A 9445-nucleotide genomic window follows, 5' to 3' on the forward strand; every position below is an offset into this window, starting at 1 on the left:
GACAGTGAGGTCATGATCTGATGGTCAAACTCTCACAAAGTTAAATTGCTTTAATCTGTGGCTCATTGTCTGTGATCATAACCTCATGGATGCCATATCTGGAAAAGACCGTCCAGTATGTAAATGGCCATTGATGAAAGGGGTTTTCTCAGAAAGCTCTCTCAAAAAATTAAAAATGCAATCATCTGTCATCAGATATGTTTTCGAATAGTCATGGAGTCATACAGCATGGAACCAGGCCCTTCGGCTCAACTCATCCATGCCCGACCAGGATGCCCCATATCCGTCTAAACCTTTCCTCTCCATGTACCTGTTCAAGGGTCTTTTAAATGTTGTTATAGTACCTTCCTCAAATACCTCCTCAGGCTGCTGATTCCATGTGCCCACCAGCCTCTGAGTGAAAACCTGCCCTATTAAATCTTTCCCCTCTCACCATAAACATATGGCCTTCAGGTCTTGATTCACCTATCCATGGGGAAAATACTCCATGCATGCTATAAACGCCCCTCTTGATTTAACATCTCTCTAAGATCACATCTTAACCTCTTGCGCTCCAAGGAATAAAGTCTTAGCTTGCCTGAACTCTCCATGTAGGTCAGGCACTTGAGTCCTGGCAACATCCTTGTAAATCTCCTCTGCACTCTTTCCAGCTTAATGACATCCTTTCTGCAGCAGGGTGACCATTACTGAACACAATTATCCAGATTTGGTCCACCAACGTTTTGTACAATATCCCAACTTCTATCCTGTATCTGGGTGAAATAAATCTGACCTGCCTTTGTCCAGGGTCTTTTTGGGACTTGATGAGAGTGAAGTGTCTCCCTTAGTTGGTCCTTTGTAGAGGTTTGTACATTTTACATTTTACATATGGTCCCTAATTTCCCCTGGTCAGTAGATATTCTCTTTCACTTTATCAAGGCAAACATTCAGTCTCAAGAGTGAGGAGGAACATGTTGTACCTTCATAGTTTGTGTTCTACCATGCATCACCCTCGGAACAACAGGCTGTCTTATGCAGAGTCTATTTCTTACTTGGATGCATAGTCTGAGAACAATCTCAGTCTGTTTCATCCAGGTACACACCCAACATTACACAAACCACAAATCTTCCATCATTGAAGATAAAACATTAAAGTATAATGTGGATAAATGTGAGGTTATCCATTTTGGTGGCAAAAACGGGAAAGCAGACTATTATCTAAATGGTGGCAGATTGGGAAAGGGGGAGATGCAGCGAGCCTGGGTGTCATGGTACACCAGTCATACTCTGGGCACATGATCCAGGCAGTAAAAGAAAGCGAATGGTATGTTAGTCCCCTGCATATCAAGTATAGGAGTCAAGTCAAGTTTATTGCGTCACATACGCAGGGTGTGCAGTGACAATGAAAGAGGCAACCACCTGGAGTATTGCGCAAAACAGTTTTGGTCTCCAAATCAGGAAGGACAGCATTGCCATAGAGGGAGTGCAGAGAAGGTTCACCAGACTGATTCCTGGGATGTCAGGACTGTCTTAACACAGAAGTCTTCTGGATAGACTTGGTTTATACTCTCTAGAATTTAGGAGATTGAGAGGGGATCTTATAGAAACTTACAAAATTCTTAAGGGGTTGGACAGGCTAGATGCAGGAAGATTGTTCCCGATGTTGGGGAAGTCCAGGACAAGGGGTCACAGCTTAAGGATAAGGAGGAAATCCTTTAAAACTGAGATGAGGAGAACTTTTTTCACACAGAGAGTGGTGAATCTCTGGAACTCTCTGCCACCGAGGGTAGTTGAGGCCAGTTCATTGGCTATATTTAAGAGGGAGTTAGATGTGGCCCTTCTGGCTAAGGGGATCAGGGGGTATGGAGAGAAGGCAGGTACGGGATACTGAGTTGGATGATCAGCCATGATCATATTGAACGGCGGTGCAGGCTCGAAGGGCCGAATGGCCTACTCCTGCACCTAATTTCTATGTTTCTATGTTTCTAAACATAGAATGTAGGAACTTCTGCACAGGAACAGTCACTTTGACCCACAATGTACATCGCGAACGTGATGCCAAATTAAACTAATCTACTCTGCACATGATCCATATGTTCTAGTCCCTGCATATCAAGTCAAGTCAAGTCAAGTTTATTTGTCACATGCGCATACAAGATGTGCAGTGAAATGAAAGTGGCAATGCCTGCGGATTGTGCAAAAGCAACAGAACACAATAGAACAGAATCAGTATTTACATGTTAGAAAAAAACCCCAGCAATTTAAAAAAGACACAACACAACAGTAAATTAGTCCCTGGTGAGATAAGAGTTTACAGTCCTAATGGCCTCTGAGAATAAACTCCATCTCAGCTCCTTCTGTTTTTATGACATGACAGAGGAGGAGGAGTTTGCCTGAGGTCGTAGCAGCTGGAACAGTCATTGCTGGGGTGGAGGGGTTCCCCCATAATGTTGCTGGGCTGGATCTGGACCTCCTGGCTTGGGGTCTCAGGGGGACGAGTGAAGTTCCCATAGTGCGTTTGGCCGAACGCACTACTCTCTGCAGAGCCTTCATGTCCTGGGCAGAGCAATTCCCAAACCAGATGGTAATGTTCCCGGACAAGATGCTTTCTACAGCCCCAGAGTAGAAGCACTGGAGGATCCTCAGAGAGACTCTGAATTTCCTCAGCTGCTTGAGGTGGTAAAGGCGCTGCCTTGCCTTACTCACCAGTGCGGCAGTGTGTGTTGTCCATGTCAGATCCTCTGTGATGTGGACTCCCAGGTATTTAAAGCTGCTCACCCTATCCACAGTAGCCCCATTTATCTCCAGTGGCGTGTACATCCTTGGATGTTGTGCCCTTCTAAACTCCACAATCAGCTCCTTAGTTTTTATGACATCCAAGAGGAGGCCAGATCAGCCACCAGCTCCCGGTAGGCCTTCTCATTGTTATCGGAGATCAGGCCCACCACCACAGTGTCATCAGCAAACTTGATTATAGAGTTGGAGCTGAACCTAGCCACACAGTCATGTGTGTACAGGGAGTACAATAGGGGGCTGAGGACGCAACCCTGGGGCGATCCTGTGCTCAGGGTGAGGGACTTTGATGTATTTCCTCCCATCTTGACTAACTGGGGCCTGGCGGTGAGAAGGTCCAGGACCCAGGCACACAGGGGGGTGATGACTTCAGTTCCAGCAGCTTAAGCAATCTGGTGGGGACTATCTGGGTGAAGGCAAAAAGTCTTTGAACAGCATCCACGTATGCTGCATAGTGGCTGTCAAGGATGTTGTGAAGACTAGATTAGATGTAGATTAGATTAGATTCGTTTGTCATTCAGACCTTTCAGGGTGAGGCGGTCTGAACGGAATATGCGTTTAGCGGGTCCATGTTGCGACAAAGGAATTAAAAAAAATGTTTCAAAACCAGCAATCAAGGCATTTCATTACTACAGGTAAGGGCACAGTGGTAGTTCACACAAACACCTCCTCACTGTGGTGCAGGCAAAATCATTAAAGTAGACAAAAAAGCTGGAGAAACCAGCGGCTGTTCGGCAGCATCTATGGAGCCGAAATAGGCGACGTTTCAAAACCCTTCTTCAGTTGCTGTCGCGATGTCGCCATAGCACATCAGTAGGGCCGATAGTGACACGTCGGTCTCCGCTGCGGTGCTGTAGACGGCTGTGACGATCACTGACCGAACTTTGGGGCCGAGTAGAATGGGCGGCATGAGATCGTCAGGTGCTCCCGGGCCGCCGCGAGCAGGAACGGGAAAGGTCTTAATATTTCCAGAGTTGTACAGTTATGCCGTCATGCCGCCGCCGCTCCACCCTCGGAATTCCGGTCTCTGCTGTTCTGCTGCTGCAGTAAACGCCGCTACTCGGTTCGGTAGCCCTGATCCGGTCACCGCGCTGCTGCTGCCGCCGCCAGCTACAGCTCGGTGCCGAGTCCGGTTATTCCGCCGCAGCTGACCCTTGCCCTGAGGTCACCAGCTTGTTCTCGCCAGCTGGCCATTAGGCCTCGGCGCAGACGGGCAGAGGTGGACGGAAGGCTTGGGCTCTCAGCCTAAAGTCCGCAATCCCCGCCCCGCTTACCCCGATGCCAAAGGGTTTTTCTCGGAGCCGCGCTCCATTGTTGTTGCCACATACATACACTGTCCATCACTAAAACCAAATTGGATCGGTGAGTACAGTGTTTAAAAACAAAACGGTTACGTTTAAAAAACAGTTTTATGCAGAGTTTGCCAGCGTACGTTGTTAATACAGACCGCCATACTTAGAAAAACAAAAAAAAATCATGCGTTAAAAATACCCTAGCGGAACTTCCCTGCGGCGATTGGGCCCGCAGTGACACCTTGAAGCTGAGATCATGGTTCTGCTGCAACCAAACCATCTGAATTTGTGTGGCAAATGATACCTGTCAATGCAGAATATCCAAAGAAATTCTTAGTTGGGCTGACAACCCCATGATATGACCATTGAATTCTCCAATTTTAGGTAACCTTTAACAATGCCCCTCGCCTTACAAATGTGGGTAAAGGGACTAGCCTAGAATGCCAGCTAGATTGGCATAGACAAGGTGGGCTAAAGGGTTCCGTTTCTGTATACCTCTATGACTCCATTTCTGAAGAAGGATCCCAATTCGAAACATCGTCTGTCCATTTCTTCCACAGAGTTCCTCCAGCACTTTACCAACACCTGCTGATTCTTGTACCGCCGTGACTCTTTGACTCCACTTATGGAACCCATGGTTTTACAGTAAAGTAAAGTATCATTTATTGTCCCCTCAGACAAATCAGTCTGAATGGGATAGCATACCTTGCAGTCATAGACATAGAATAAAATAACGTTTCTGTATACACTTAACACAGTTTGAAGAAGGTCCCAATCGAAACATCGTCTGTCCATTTCCTCCACAGAGTTCCTCCAGCACTTTACCAGCCCCTGCTGATTCTAGTACCCCCGTGACTCTTCGACTCCACTTATGGAACCCATGGTTTTACAGTAAAGTAAAGTATCCTTTCTTGTCATTCAAACATTTCAGTCTGAATGAAATTGCATACCTTACAGTCATAACATAGAATAAAATAACAAAACACACACTTAACACAGTTTAACATCCACCACAGTGAGTCGACCAGGCACCTCCTCACTGTGATGGAAGGCAAAAGTCTTAAAGTCCTTGTCTCTTCCCTCCCCGTCTCCCTCTGCGTTGAGGCGATCCAGGCTTCCGATGTAAGCAAGTCCCGTGGCCGCATCCGAGCTCCGCGAACGGGCCGGTTCAAACTCCGCGGCCCGGGGCGGTCGAAGCTGCCGAAGCTGCCAACCTCCAGTCCAGCGGACGAAGCTGTTGTTGGGACCTGCGAGCTCCCGACCTTGTCGTCCACTGGGCCCGCGGCCGAGCCTCCAGGGCTCTGAAGTCGGGTCGCCACCACCACAACCCCGAAGTCGGTAAGTCCTGGCTCTGATTTATCTCGGAGCCTTGAGGTCGGTCCCAGTTGGAGGCCGCCAGCTCCCCCCCCCCCCACACATACATAACTAAAATAAACCATAATAACTAAAATAACTCATTGATAAATAGTTGGATATCTTTATGATAGGTATTTTCCGATTAGCTCCGTTTGTTGCGTATTGTAAACCTTGTGTAAAATAATCTGCCAGGTATTAGGTATAAAGTGCAGTTTCAATCTATAAATATTGTGCAATCACTAAATGTTGAGCAATTACATTCTTTTCCAATGAGACTATACAATGAGAGCATGTGCAGGCACTTCCTGGAGGTAGACACCATTTTTTGGACAGGCACCTTGTGTCTTCTCCTCACCACTTGTTCTGCTACCTTCCCTATTCTTGTTTCCTGTCCTTATTCGTCGGGGCCCTGAAACTCACCTTCCATGTATACTTGCAGCTTTCTGTAATCCTTCCAAATGATATAGTTATGCTCTCTGCTTAGGCATTGCTCACATGTTAGGAATTAAATATATACAAGAACCAGGTAAACTTATTTTGACAACATTTTGGGGCAATGCAATGGCACAACCAGTAGAGCTGCTGCCTCACCGCTCGAGAGATCCACCGATCATAATCTCTCTCCACTTTTTTCACGAGGAAGTTGGATACAAAAATACAATACAGAGACGTCAGTTTGTTTCAGCCCCAAAATTATATTCTTGTATACATTAGGGAGGCACTTCACAATAGATAAGAGCCATTAAACACTAGAAGCTGAAAGAGGAAATAGATTGTGTTGACTAATGCTAATAGCATTCTATTAGCATTAGTCTTGGGGGCGCCGTCCTGTGTGGTATGGCTGCCCAGCCTGCAGCTTTTTAAAAAAATGTTAGTTAGTTGAGTGTTTTGTTTTTAGGAGTTCTAGTCTTTTTTATGTGGGGGGTGTGGGGTGGGAAGGGGGAACTACTTTCTAGGGTCCCTACCTGGTCAGAGAGGCGGCTTTTCTCCGGGCTGCACCTTCGACCCGTCCTTGCGGCCTACCAGCGGGCCTGGAGCGGCATTTCCCCGAGGGGACCGACCAGAACCTCGGCTTCGGCGGCGGCGCAGCGCTGGAGCGCTATCGCGGAGCGGGCGATGCCTTGCCCGGGTCGCCGCGCTGGAACTCCGGTGAGCTGAAGACCGCCGATGAAACATCGCGGAGCTGCGGGACTGTGGAGCGGCCGCGCTGAACTTAACATCGGGAGCCTGGGATCTCTCGCCAAGATCACCAGTGGTGGATTTCCATCCAGCGCGGCCTTGTCGGCTTCGAAAGCCGTGGTCTCAAGTACGGAAGCGGCTGCTCCAGGGTTCCCAAGCCGCTGTGAGGATTCTCCCGACGCCGGAGCTACATCACCCGGCGAGAACGGCCTGGAACATCGGGCCTCCATAAATGCGACTGCGGAGGCCTCAATAGGCCTGACTATGGGTGAACTGGGGATGGGGACTGGACATTGTGCCTTCCCCCACAGTGGGAACCATTGTGGGGGGATGTTTTTATGTTTATTGTTAAATTTCTTTAATGTTATGTCTAATCTTTATCTGTGTGCTGCATGGCAAGACAAATTTCACTTCACCATTTGGTGTATGTGACAATAAATGTCCTTTGTCTTTACCAATTTGAGCAAACGCGTCGATTTTTTACCTCGGTTCTCCAGCCAATACTTTCACTTAAGCACATGATGCTAAGTTTGTCTTAATTATCAGGGAGAAACCCTCCCGCAATCCAATCCAATCCAATCCAATCTAATCCAAGTATCAACTACTTTCAAGTCAAGTAAGCTGACTTTATACAACTGTGGCAACATCCAAAACAATGTTATGTATTGCTTTAAAAAAGATAACATCCATGGGGAGTTGGGTGACAGATGCAGAGTAACTTCGTTCTAATTCCAAGGCTTGTTCACAAAACAGTTGCTCATGCACACATGTGCATTAGTATACATTCCCTTTTCAAAAGAGCATGGCTGAGAGAATGAGCTGCTGGAAGAAGAAAGGGTGTGGGTGGGGGCAAGAGTGAAGAGTTCTCAACAATCAAGTCAAGTCAATTTGATTTCTATAGCACATTTAAAAACAACTCTCGTTGACCAAAGTGCTTTACATCAGTCCAGGTACTAACGTGTTACATACAGTGGTACATAGATCTAACAATACATACATAAATACATACATACAGCACTCCCTCAGAGGACTAGAAGTAAGAGTCGATAAAGGGGGCAGTTTTGATGGGAAGGGGGATGCTGTTCCACAGTCTAGGTGCTGCAACCGCAAAGGCGCGGTTGCCCCTGAGCTTAAACCTAGACCGCGGGATGGTCTGTAGCCCCAAGTCGGCCAACCTGATGGACCTGGAGGTGACATGGTGGGTGAGCAGATTTTTGATGTAGGTGGGGGCAAGCCCGTTAAGGGCTTTGTAAACATAAAGGAGCAGCTTGAAATTGATTGTTGTACCGTACTGGGAGCCAGTGGAGAGAGGCCAGGATCGGGGTGATGTGGTCCCTTTTTCGGGGGCCCGTCAGGAGTCTCGCTGCGGCGTTTTGGACCAGTTGCAGGCGGGACAGGGATGATTGGCTGATGCCAGTGTAAAGAGAGTTGCAGTAATCTAGGCGGGAGGAGATGAATGCGTGGATGAATTTTTCAAGGTCATCAAATTGGAAATGATTTGATTTTAACTATTGTGTGAAGCTGGAAGGAGCTAGCTTTTACCACAGCATTGACTTGTTTGTCGAGAAGGAGCAGGATTGCACTGTCGCCGGAGTCAATGGCGAGAAGCAGGTCGTTATGTACCTTCAGACTCTGTGCTGTGGTGGGCCCTGAAACCTTATACTGTATATTCAGTGAATTCAAAGAAAAATTTTCAATGAGGAATAAAAGGTGGGCTTCCTGTACGTCACTAAGGACATGGTTATGATGGTCCACCAAGCTCAGTTTCAATAACAGTCTCAGAGCAGCAGGAGGACCGCATTGCTGATGGCTGATGAGGAGATAGTGGCTATGAGCTTCCATCCAGGCTGGAGCTAGTGATACTTTCAATATCTTGTGATGGCTGTTCACAATTGTTTTTTTTTCAGAGACAGCTGCCCTTATTGACAGATAGCAGTGGGTACAGAGAGTAAGTGGGCTTCTGAGGATTGTTGCAGGCTGTATGTAAGTTAATTTGAAGTAGAAATGGTGGGGGAGAAATGTGAAGGAAAAGGATAATCAGGTCATCATCGGCTTTTACCACTCAGTCCTTCCATGGGCTGTGGCTTTGGCAGTCTGTGTTCCACTGTAGGGGACCACTGTTTGTTTCCATTGAAATAACAGGAGGTAGCCACACCAGCCCCCCATCAAATAATCCCTGTCAAATTTGTTTATGTGTCACATTGCTTGCAAGAAGAAGGAAAATATGCTTGTGAATGTCATGCAAACTGATAAGATGATGTGTTTTCATGGGTTGGATGGTGCGAGCTGTGAATGTGGGTGGGGGGAGGTTTGCAACGTTGCTGACTGTATGAGGGTGAGATGAGCAAGAGATTGCTTGTTGGTGAATGTTGGGCGTGGTACATTGTGGAGCATAATAACAGAAAAATAATAATTAATAATAATAATAATAATAAGCCTTTATTGTCATTATACTTAGAAATACAACAAAACTAGGAGAGCTACTCCTGATCAGTGCAACCAAATCCAAAGTCCAAACAAGATAAAAACACATCCAATACATTCCATACATTATTTAACTGCTTAAAATAGATTATAATAAATCTAAATAAATTATAATAAATTATAATTATCACACCTGGGTAGAACATTGCACTGGGAGAATATTACACTTTAAAATGCAATAAATACTTTAAAAGAATTAAACAAGAAGAAATATTAGCTGAGTGGTCTGTTTTATAGTGGAATGGATGGCGGCATCTCTCGTGTCGTGTGAATATTTGAGGAGTTTAGAGTTCTGATGGCCCAGGGAAAGAAACTGTTCTTGAGTCTGTTTGTCCGTTTTTTGACGCACCTGTAGCGCCTAC

This window comes from Leucoraja erinacea, chromosome 4 (genome assembly GCF_028641065.1).
Source record: "Leucoraja erinacea ecotype New England chromosome 4, Leri_hhj_1, whole genome shotgun sequence".
NCBI classification, from domain to species: Eukaryota; Metazoa; Chordata; class Chondrichthyes; order Rajiformes; family Rajidae; genus Leucoraja; species Leucoraja erinaceus.